The sequence below is a fragment of the Coptis chinensis genome, chromosome 2 (genome assembly GCF_015680905.1).
Source record: "Coptis chinensis isolate HL-2020 chromosome 2, ASM1568090v1, whole genome shotgun sequence".
In the NCBI taxonomy this organism is placed as follows: Eukaryota; Viridiplantae; Streptophyta; class Magnoliopsida; order Ranunculales; family Ranunculaceae; genus Coptis; species Coptis chinensis.
Genome location: NC_141457.1, coordinates 3,640,392 through 3,650,218, shown reverse-complemented (window position 1 = coordinate 3,650,218; position 9,827 = coordinate 3,640,392).

Genomic DNA, 9,827 nt, shown 5'->3' with positions numbered 1-9,827 from the left:
GGCTTGGATTTCATGTCCATGTGATATTAAATGGTAATTAGCATTATTAATTTTCTTTTATTAAAGAGTGTTTGAATCACATGAAGAAAGTAAATAGCTTACTTGTTCATCTATCAATAGAACATCTTTACTTTTGATAGCAAGATTTGATGCATAAAGATCGTCCCACTTACGTACGACTCTGACTTGTAGCTTCCATGGAGTATCTAAATTTGTGATGTTGATGTTGCTTATTGCATGATATTTGTTAGTCATGTTGTTAAGCTGCAAAAAAATATGTGAAGAAAAGAAATATAATTCTTAAATTTGTTTTTTATGAAAATGTGAATTAAAAAATAAGTAAAAGTTGCAAAATTTTACCTTGATAGCAGTAAAGGTCGATGGAGCCTAGTTTTTTACAATCATATGGATATTTATAACTTTAACATATGAGTAGAATTTGACTTTTAGGTGAATTCTTTTTATGGGAGTCCTTGTTTGTCAAAATTCTTGTTAAGATAGAAATTAAGAGTTTTTGATCGACTTTTAAGTATACTTAATATATCCGGAACTTAAGTTTTGTTTACAGTTTGTAGGTTATGAAACTTCTTTTTCTAGAGTCTTTGTTTGATGAAATTCTGCCTATATTAGTATATTTTGTTTTGCCGAACTAAAGTTTTGTTTAGAATTGAAGTTTAGGTAACTTCTTTTTTTTGGAGTCTTTGTTTGGTGAAATTCCGCATGTATGTATTAGTATTTTTTTTTTGGATCTATTATGGATCTAATGTAGTATTTGGTTTAAAATTACTATTCATGTGGAAAAAGCCCAAGACATGCCGAACTTTAAATATGGCTGTTATTGACTTGTAATTGAATTTGATTAGTGAACAAAAATATTAAGTTATTAATTTCTCTATGTTTGGACATTGTACTTTGGATTACTTCAGTCTTGTTAGGACATAATTTTTCATAAAATTATACATAAAGAATTTTACTTGAACTTGAACAAATATACCCATAACAAATCATTCTAAATTCTAACTGATCCAATGCATATAGTTCCTCCTCTACTACAACACTCAATTTAGTGCCTGCCTGCCTTGCAGGCCAACCATCTCCCATGCCACTTGGCATCTCTAACCATGTATTAGGTTCGGGATCATAAACCTCACCTCCAACATCAACAAAAAAGGGCCAGGAGTATAGGCTCTGCGGCACACAGAACCTTCCACGGTACATAGTCATTCCAGTGGCTATAGGTTTGAACATGTCAGCTAAGAAGGCAGTTGGTAACAGTTGAGCTTTAGAGAATGGCATGCTAGGTACTTCGGGACCATAACCCTATACAGGGATCATACACTTCAGCCAACTGGAGAGGAGTCAATCCACCTCGTCCCCTACTAACCCCTCCAACAACATACAACTTATTTTTTAATACACCAGTTTTACAGTAGGCCCTAGCTATAGACATGGATTCAACCTCACTCCACATGTTTAGAATTGGATTGAAACACCAAACACATTTCACAGCTGAAGCTCGGAGAAGCCTCCCAACACATAAAGACGACCATCAACAAAGACTGATGGCACAACCATCTGACGGTAACCGATCCAAAGGATCTCTCCGTCCAAGCCAGTTCCTTTTAACATCTGCAACCCCAGCTAATAGCTTCCTAGGCTCCTCTCCCTTAGCTACAGGGGGCACTGGTGGCAACCGTTACCACTTTTTGGACAAAGGATCAAAAGTATGCCACAGAAGTTTATCCTCTTCAACCTTAGTCAGTATATAAAGCCATTCTTCTGTAATCCCAAGCTCTTTTCTCAAATCAAAGAGCTCAGTACCTGTAACAACATTTTTCCAACTCCTCGACACCAGCTTCACATTCAAATAGTAAATCCTAGGTAATCTAGCAAGAATCTGAATTGAAATGTTATCAGGGAGATTGGGTCCACAAATAACACACACTATACATAAAAACTTAAAAACCCCATCATAAACCCTTACCCTCTGGCCTTAAGCTCAGCCAATTGCCTTGAAAGATCATCTTAATCAACCTTTTTCATTACTCCTAGACTTCACCACAATAGCATGACCCACAGCTTGAGAAAGCCCAACAGAAACTTCCAGCCCATAATCATCCACCACCTGTTGCATCAAACTATTAATAAATGTCTACACTCACTTAACAGATACGCCACTTCCAGATAGGTACTACTTTCAGCCAACTCCTCAATAGGGTATCCCCTATATCTAAGTATTCCTTCATCTCCATCAATATAACAAATTGTTGATTTCACTGGTGCAGTGTTAAGATACCCTTGATCATAACTCTTAAGCCCAGTTGAATAATTTCCCAGCAGTTATCTGTACCACAATACATACAATTAAAACTATATGATATAAAACATGTAAAAATTTAATCTTTAAGTTTCATCACCTTTTTAAAATCAGTAGCTTTGATAGTCCCATCTTCAGAAACATCAAGGGTACTCTCGAACCTACCTAACAACATTTGGGTTTGTTTAACGGCTAAAGCGCTTCACATACTGCACCAAAAACCTACATAAAAAGATTAGAGCATTTAATTACATAAACAGATGCAAAAAACAGTTGATTACATATATGTAGTACCAAAATGGTGATGTCACATTCAGGAATTTAGTAGGCAAAAAATATTCTACAGATTGAAAATGTCTAATGCATAGAAGAGAAAACCTAAACCAATAGTTCCTGAAAAGTCTGTTTGAAATTAAAGCAAGGAATCATTCAACTGCTTTATAGATGCTAAATTCTAAGGGTCTCCTGATGATTTGACCAGATGTATCACGTCGTGAGTAGGTGAAATATCTGAAAAATAATGTATGCATGTAAGTTTACATTAGTTTTAAGCTTTGCTTTGAATTAGTTTTGCTCATGCATTGCATGTAAAGGCCAGCTTTGCTGCTCGCCATATTTTCAACACTCCTGAGCGGCTGAGCCTCTACCAGGCATGTAATTGTTTACAAACAATAAAAAAAAATAATATAAGTTTTTTATATTATGCCAAGGATGACTTTCCCAACACTATCAGTCCTACTCATGCTTGTGAAAAAGAGGAAAATTCCACCTTGCGGGCTTACAAGCTGGGATGCCAAATCAAGAATTCTTACCTTTTGACGAAGCTTCATTGTGGCAAATTGTTGAATACTTCATAATAGACAATATTTTTTGTATGCTGCTTCAAATTATCTTCTCTGTCCTCGATTAGAATTTTCAGACCATCACGTGAAGTTACACGTGATACCGCAACATATAGTTGCCCATGGGAGAAAACAGTGTTTCTAAGATAAACTCCAACATTTTTCAGCGTCTGTCCTTGGCTTTTGTTTATCGTCATTGAATAGCAAAGTTTTATTGGGTACTGTCTTCGCTTCAAGATGAAAGGCCACTTTGTGTTTTCAGACAAAAAGTCTATCCGATGGATAGTGAGTCTGTCTCCTTTATTGCTTCCAGTAATAATTTCAGCTTCCAAAGCAAATTTTGACAAATCAGTCACTATAAGTCTCGTACCATTGCAAAGACCTTTGCTCTGGTTTATGTTTCTAAGAAGCATTATAGGTGCTCCTTGTTTTAGCTGAACCAAATTATTAGCCATTCCTGGGAGCTGGAGAGTGTTGAGGAATTCTGTAGGATACAAAATATCTTGATTTGCAACCTTATTATCCGAAAGCGGACTTAATGTGTCTGCACTTGAGTAACTAACCAATTCTCCCGGAACTAAAGATAGAACATGAGAGTTTATTTCATCTGCTGATTCATTTGTAGGTGTTAGAATGCACCTATCTCTGAGATACTCGGCATCATCATATTTTTGTAAAAGATCTGTGTACACCGTCTTCACAATGTTTTCTATCCCATCACCTTCTGATTGAATAAGAATGTCTTCTGGAATTTTAATCCAAGTAGGCTTTTCTCCCTCACATAGTGATCTTCTTGGAATTGTACCTTCACCAATAGATAATATCTATTTGTTGAAATCTACATTTGATTGTCCAGATTCTCTGTTATGCAACCGCATGTTAACTGTCAAACGAAACACCTCTAGGTAACGCCATAAGTAGGATTTGTTTATGGATGCAGAAACAATTGCTTCTCTTGAACCCTTTTCGATAACTGGTAATATTTATCTAAAATCACCACCAAAAAGAATAGTTTTTCCTCCAAATGGTTTGTCCTTGAGGTTTATATCACTTTCTGACATGATATCTCTAAAACTGTTGTCAACAGCCTCGAAGTCTGTCTTTTTACTCATAGGTGCTTCGTCCCAAATAATTAAATCAGTTGCTACAATCAGATCCGCCAAGTGAGTTCCTTTTCTAATGTTGCAAGTTTTAGACTTATCTTTCTTTATTGGAATTTTGAATCTCGAGCGAGCTGTACGACCACCTGCATGAGCACCACATACATAGCAAATATTAAAAAAAACATAGTAATGATAATAATAACAATATTAACATTTATAATAAAGACAATAATATATTTTTTAAAACACCTGGTAAAAGAAGCGATGATATGCCTGATGATGCAACTGCAAGTACTATTTTTCTCTGTGATCGTAACCTTGCAATGATCGTATTCCATAGATATGTTTTCCCCGTACCTCCACTTCCATATACAAAGTATAACTTCCCTTTACCACTTTCAACAGCAGCAATGACAGCGTCAAACACCTGTCTTTGTTCAACATTCAATCCAATGTGCAATTCTTCATATTCTGCAAGGAGTGCTTCAAAATCATAGTTCAATTCCTCCCGTAGTAACCTGTTATCTAGTGGATCTGGTTTTGAATATCAAACTGGAAATCAGCAAGTGTTCGCCATTTTCTTTCATATCATTTTCAAGTTCAAGAAGTGTACATTTTTTAGTTCTTCATTGGTTAATTGTAGTTGATTTGTTTCCAACTTTTAATCGTTTCATAGCCAATATGTCATCGAAAAGCATCTCCCAATCTTGATCCCACAATCCAACTGTGTCAGATACTTGACAAAATAGTAAAATCGTAAGAAATAAGCTGGGCGAATGATCTCTTTGTTAGACCATTTTCCTGCTTCTTTAATTGTCGAGTGCCATTCATCATCACCTTGTAGCAATCCACGCCAGCATCGACATCTTTGATTTGAAGTCTGCATAAGTTTTACCATGCACAGTCCTTATTTCTTCAAAACTCTGTGGACCTTTTACTATATTGAGAAGCATACACAAGTAAAACCTTTCACCTTGCGTTGGTTGTGCATAATATATCCTACCAATCTTGATGCCATTATGAGCTCTTTCTGTCCAGATCTGAAAAAAAATATGACAATGTTAAAGATTACTTTAATTTTTGTTTTTGATCTATCAAAATTATTATTCATACCTTCGTGTCTTTGTGCCACACAAATTCTAATGGGAAGTCAACATAAGTTAACTGTCGAGCTTTTTCACTTTTCTGATTAGTAAGCATCCATTCTGTGAACATTGTTCTCTTAGCCTTATCACTTTGTACAATCTGAAATGTATTAGAATTATCACGAAATACAACATTTTGTTGATTCTCAAGATGATAATTCATTCTCTCAACAGATGGATCTCGGCCCGAATGTCAAAATCAAAGATTCTCCGGCTTTTGCTTCGATCGCGGAGATATATCGAAAGTCCGGATAACGTTTGATTTCATCCGCTTCTGAATGGTACGTTTTTTCTTGTATTTTTGTCGTACTTATAATTCTCCTCAATAATGCATGTAGCTCGATCCGGACCTTTGGTAATATACTTGAATAAGTATTTAATCATCCGTGTATGATTGCAATGCTCAACATTAATGTGACACGAAATTCCTTCTTGCGAGTTTAGGATTGTAAGGAACAACCCATCTATTGTCGATCTCAACTGGGTTATAGCGACCAACCATTGCAATCGCGCTTGTTATTTCTTCTTACGTATACAACAAAACCATTTTAGATCAAATTTAGTCTCACCGCAAAAATCTTTAGGGAAATGTCTAGAACATCTGTTCTCTTTCATGCAAGGATAACCCTTTTTCTTTTCACCACACGGACCGTGAATCATTGTACTGACTATAGTTTCGTAAAGTATTGGATCTGTATCTTTGTCAGGTAATTCTGCTGAAATAAGCCTGTCTATGTCGGATCCAGTTTTAGGTTTGTCTTCGGGATGCAAAAATAGCAAAATGTGAGCATGTGGCAAACCTCTTTTCTGAAATTCAATAACGTACAACACTGAAAATAATAATAATTAGATATTAGTAAAATATTTGTGGAATTAATAATATCATTGCATATTGTTTCCAATTCTTCTTTACTTAGATTTATACATGTAAAATAAAAGGTAATTTTAAATAGTATGTACCGCAATGACTCTACCAAAATGATTCCCATAACGGAGTCTTTTCATTATCTTGTCCAACTTTATTTTGAAAGCCCGACATCCAACATCCGGTACGCGTCGATTTTAATCCGGGTCATACTTTAAAAAACTATGTATTTCTTCCCAATGTGGATTGCAAGTTACAGTTATATGAAAAGATCGGGGGCCCCCCCATCTACATATCGCAATAGCATCTTGATAAGTCCGCACCATATATCTAGGTCCTCCTGTAAATGATGATGGAAGGATCAAACGCTTTTTCAATCGATGATGCCGAGGAATCTCCCCGTAAAAGGTAAATATTTCCCCGAGTTTATCATATTTAAATTTTCTATTATATAGATACTAAAGATAAATGTTATCTGAAATATGATATTTATAATACCTGCAACAACTGCATCCATTAAATGGTTGTACATATCAGATCTAATGGTAGCTTAATTTGAAAGATACCATTGTAACCTAGAATGTTGAATGCATGTATAAGCATCAACAATGTAAGTTAGACGAAGACGACCACCTATCCACAATGTTGAACTTTCTCTAATTCTTCTTTGCAAACGGAAAGCATAAAATTGTCTCATGGTAACAGTATACCTCTTTTGACTATTTTGCACATTGTTTATATCAACTCCTCTTAGCAAAATCCCAACTCTATAACCATCTTCTCCACGTGGGAATAATATAGGGTATTGCATTGCCATAAATTTAGGATATAACTCATTTATTCTCTGTAGAGCACCTCCTTGAGTCTCAACAATTATGTCCCTGTGATCAGTAATTTCTAAATCATCTCCTACTATCAAAGCTGCAACTTCGGATGAAGTTGGCAAATTGTATAACCTTCCATCGGTGATGATGCGATTATTAATGAGTCTTAAACGAACCGGAAGGACATCATCTTCTTGAAACCTGTCTCTTTGCCGATCTAAACCACTCAACAATCACATTGTTTTCATTAAACATCTTTATCAATTGGTCAACAATTAATGGATCCATGAGTTCCTTCTTCTTTAAGAACAAAGATTCATTCTATTTTGACGCTCATGTTCGATATCATAGATATACAATTGAGTAAAATGAGGGGCTGATTTTCTAAAGGAAGAAGCGAACCAATTTTATGATGATTCTGACCACTAATTCTGTATGTGTAAGGACCACCACCATTATTTAAAGTCTTGTCTATTTTACCGCCTGTAGAAGTAAACTGAAACATACAATTGTACACTCGCATATTCTCTCTGAAAGCGATAGATTTAGATCCTCCTTGCAAGTCCATAAGTTTTGTTAACAAAGGAGGTGCAGACTCTAATAAAGGTAGCTGGACTTTTCCATTTTGACAACAAATTGAAAAGGTAGGTATACCTTTATTTCCTTTGTTGTTTCTTTCTTCTTCCCAAACTATTGCTCCACAATATGAACATTCTTTATTTGGGGATCCAAAGTAATTAGTACCTATAAAAAATAAATGTTTTTCAAGTATATTGTCATTCCATAAAGAATAAACTTGATTGAAATGGGTACCTTTACTATCAATATAAGAATTTAGTCGCAGTCAATATTATGGCGATATCTTATGAATTGATTCTCTCTACGTTTGTCGGTTGAATTTTTTGATCTTTGAGATCCTTTCACGGCGTATTGAATCAGTATTTTTGGTGGAACATTCAGAGGTACTACAAAAAAAAATCAATTACATTTATAAATTTTATTATTCTAAAAGCAAATATATAAAAACGTTATAATTCTAACCTCTATTTTTTTTGTTATATTTCTTGTGGGCCAATATACTATATCTTCTTAATCGTGCCAATTTAGCATCAGATGACTTGTTTGCCTCCATTTAGATGAAGCAAATGCCTGGATAAAAAAACAAACACGCGGTAAAAAAAATACTCATCTTAGTTCAAACACATAAGTAAATACTGGATATGTGGTTTTTCTATAAAAAAATATGAACTCCCGATGATTGCTTCTTTTGGAAGAGGCAATTGAAGCAATCAGGAGAGGGGCACTTGGCACTGATGATTGAAAGATTATTACCTTAAAGGTTGGTGAAAGAAAGATCGGAGGAAAAGAAAAATTCTTCAAATCAAATGATAGTCGCTTCTGAATATGAAACCAAGAGAAGCATATATTTTACCTTGAAGTAGTGAGATCGGTGATTGAAGTGTGAGAAATAGAGAAGGAAAGGGTTTTAGTTTTTTTATTTAGGTTTAAGTTTTTAAGAATTTGTTTTCATGTCCGGCTAGCCCTTTTATGTATATTTTGATATGCTTAACGAAGGGTTGGGTTATGTATATTGTTTTACCTTTTTTTTATTTGTTAATTACAAAAATAGCCTTTGCGTACATGTGAAATAATGAAGATCTACTTGTGTTCAATCCATGGAGATGGAAGGTTGATCATTGAACTCGATACATTTTTCTTTTTCTCCTTTTTTTCTTATTTGTGCAATATCACAATTACATTCTTTGCTAAAAAGATATTTGCGATTACATTTACTTTTTGACTCTTATTGTATCTTTGGGTTCTCATTTTGCATACAATCATATGTTTTATGCGAGGGAATGGAAGTGAATGGTGGTGCTTCTAAACATTTCATGGGTTTTGGAGGCGGTCTGAGATTCTGTGTTGGAACATACTTTACCAAGGTTCAAATCCTCGTAAAATTTGTCAACTTTGTGATCGATCCCGGTCACACGGCTCCATTTTGTTATTTTAGATTGATTTGAAGGTTGTTTTTGGCGGCGGTGATCCTCCAATCATCCCGTTTCTTGCTCCATCAAATGATCCTAATTGGTACTTTGCCTCCGCTGTCACTTTTCAAATGATTACTGACATGGCCCAACTCTTCATTGTATTCTGTCATCTGATGCTTCCTGAGTACAGGTATGAAACAAACATATAACATTATAACGATTAATCGATGGTCATGTAGCTACAAATACACATATTGATTGATTAGTAAATGGCATAATAAAATAGAAGATTGATTTATTTTTACTACAATTGGATTTACCAGGTGGACAGTAGTAAAGGGAGGAGATATTGTCCGAACTCCTGGTGGTTTCACGTTCAGATCTTGAAGAACATATGATCAGTATGACATAGGACAGACGCCATATTGGCAATTCAGACCAACGGAAGTGAAAAAGTGACTTCTGAATAGCACATCCAATTTACTGCGCTCTCTGTGCACTCTGAGTACTTAAAACCGACATCAGCCATAATGAACATTTACCCGTACTTAACGCACATGGTGATATAACTTTTCTTTTATGTTCTTACCAGATACATGATTCTGCTCAATAATAACAACAAGAAGCATCAGAGAATTGGGCTAGCCAGTCCCACGACACTAATCTTACCTACATCTTCGATAAAGTCGGGATCATGCTCCATGGGAAGCACGACTTTTTGTACCAATATGGTAAAATTG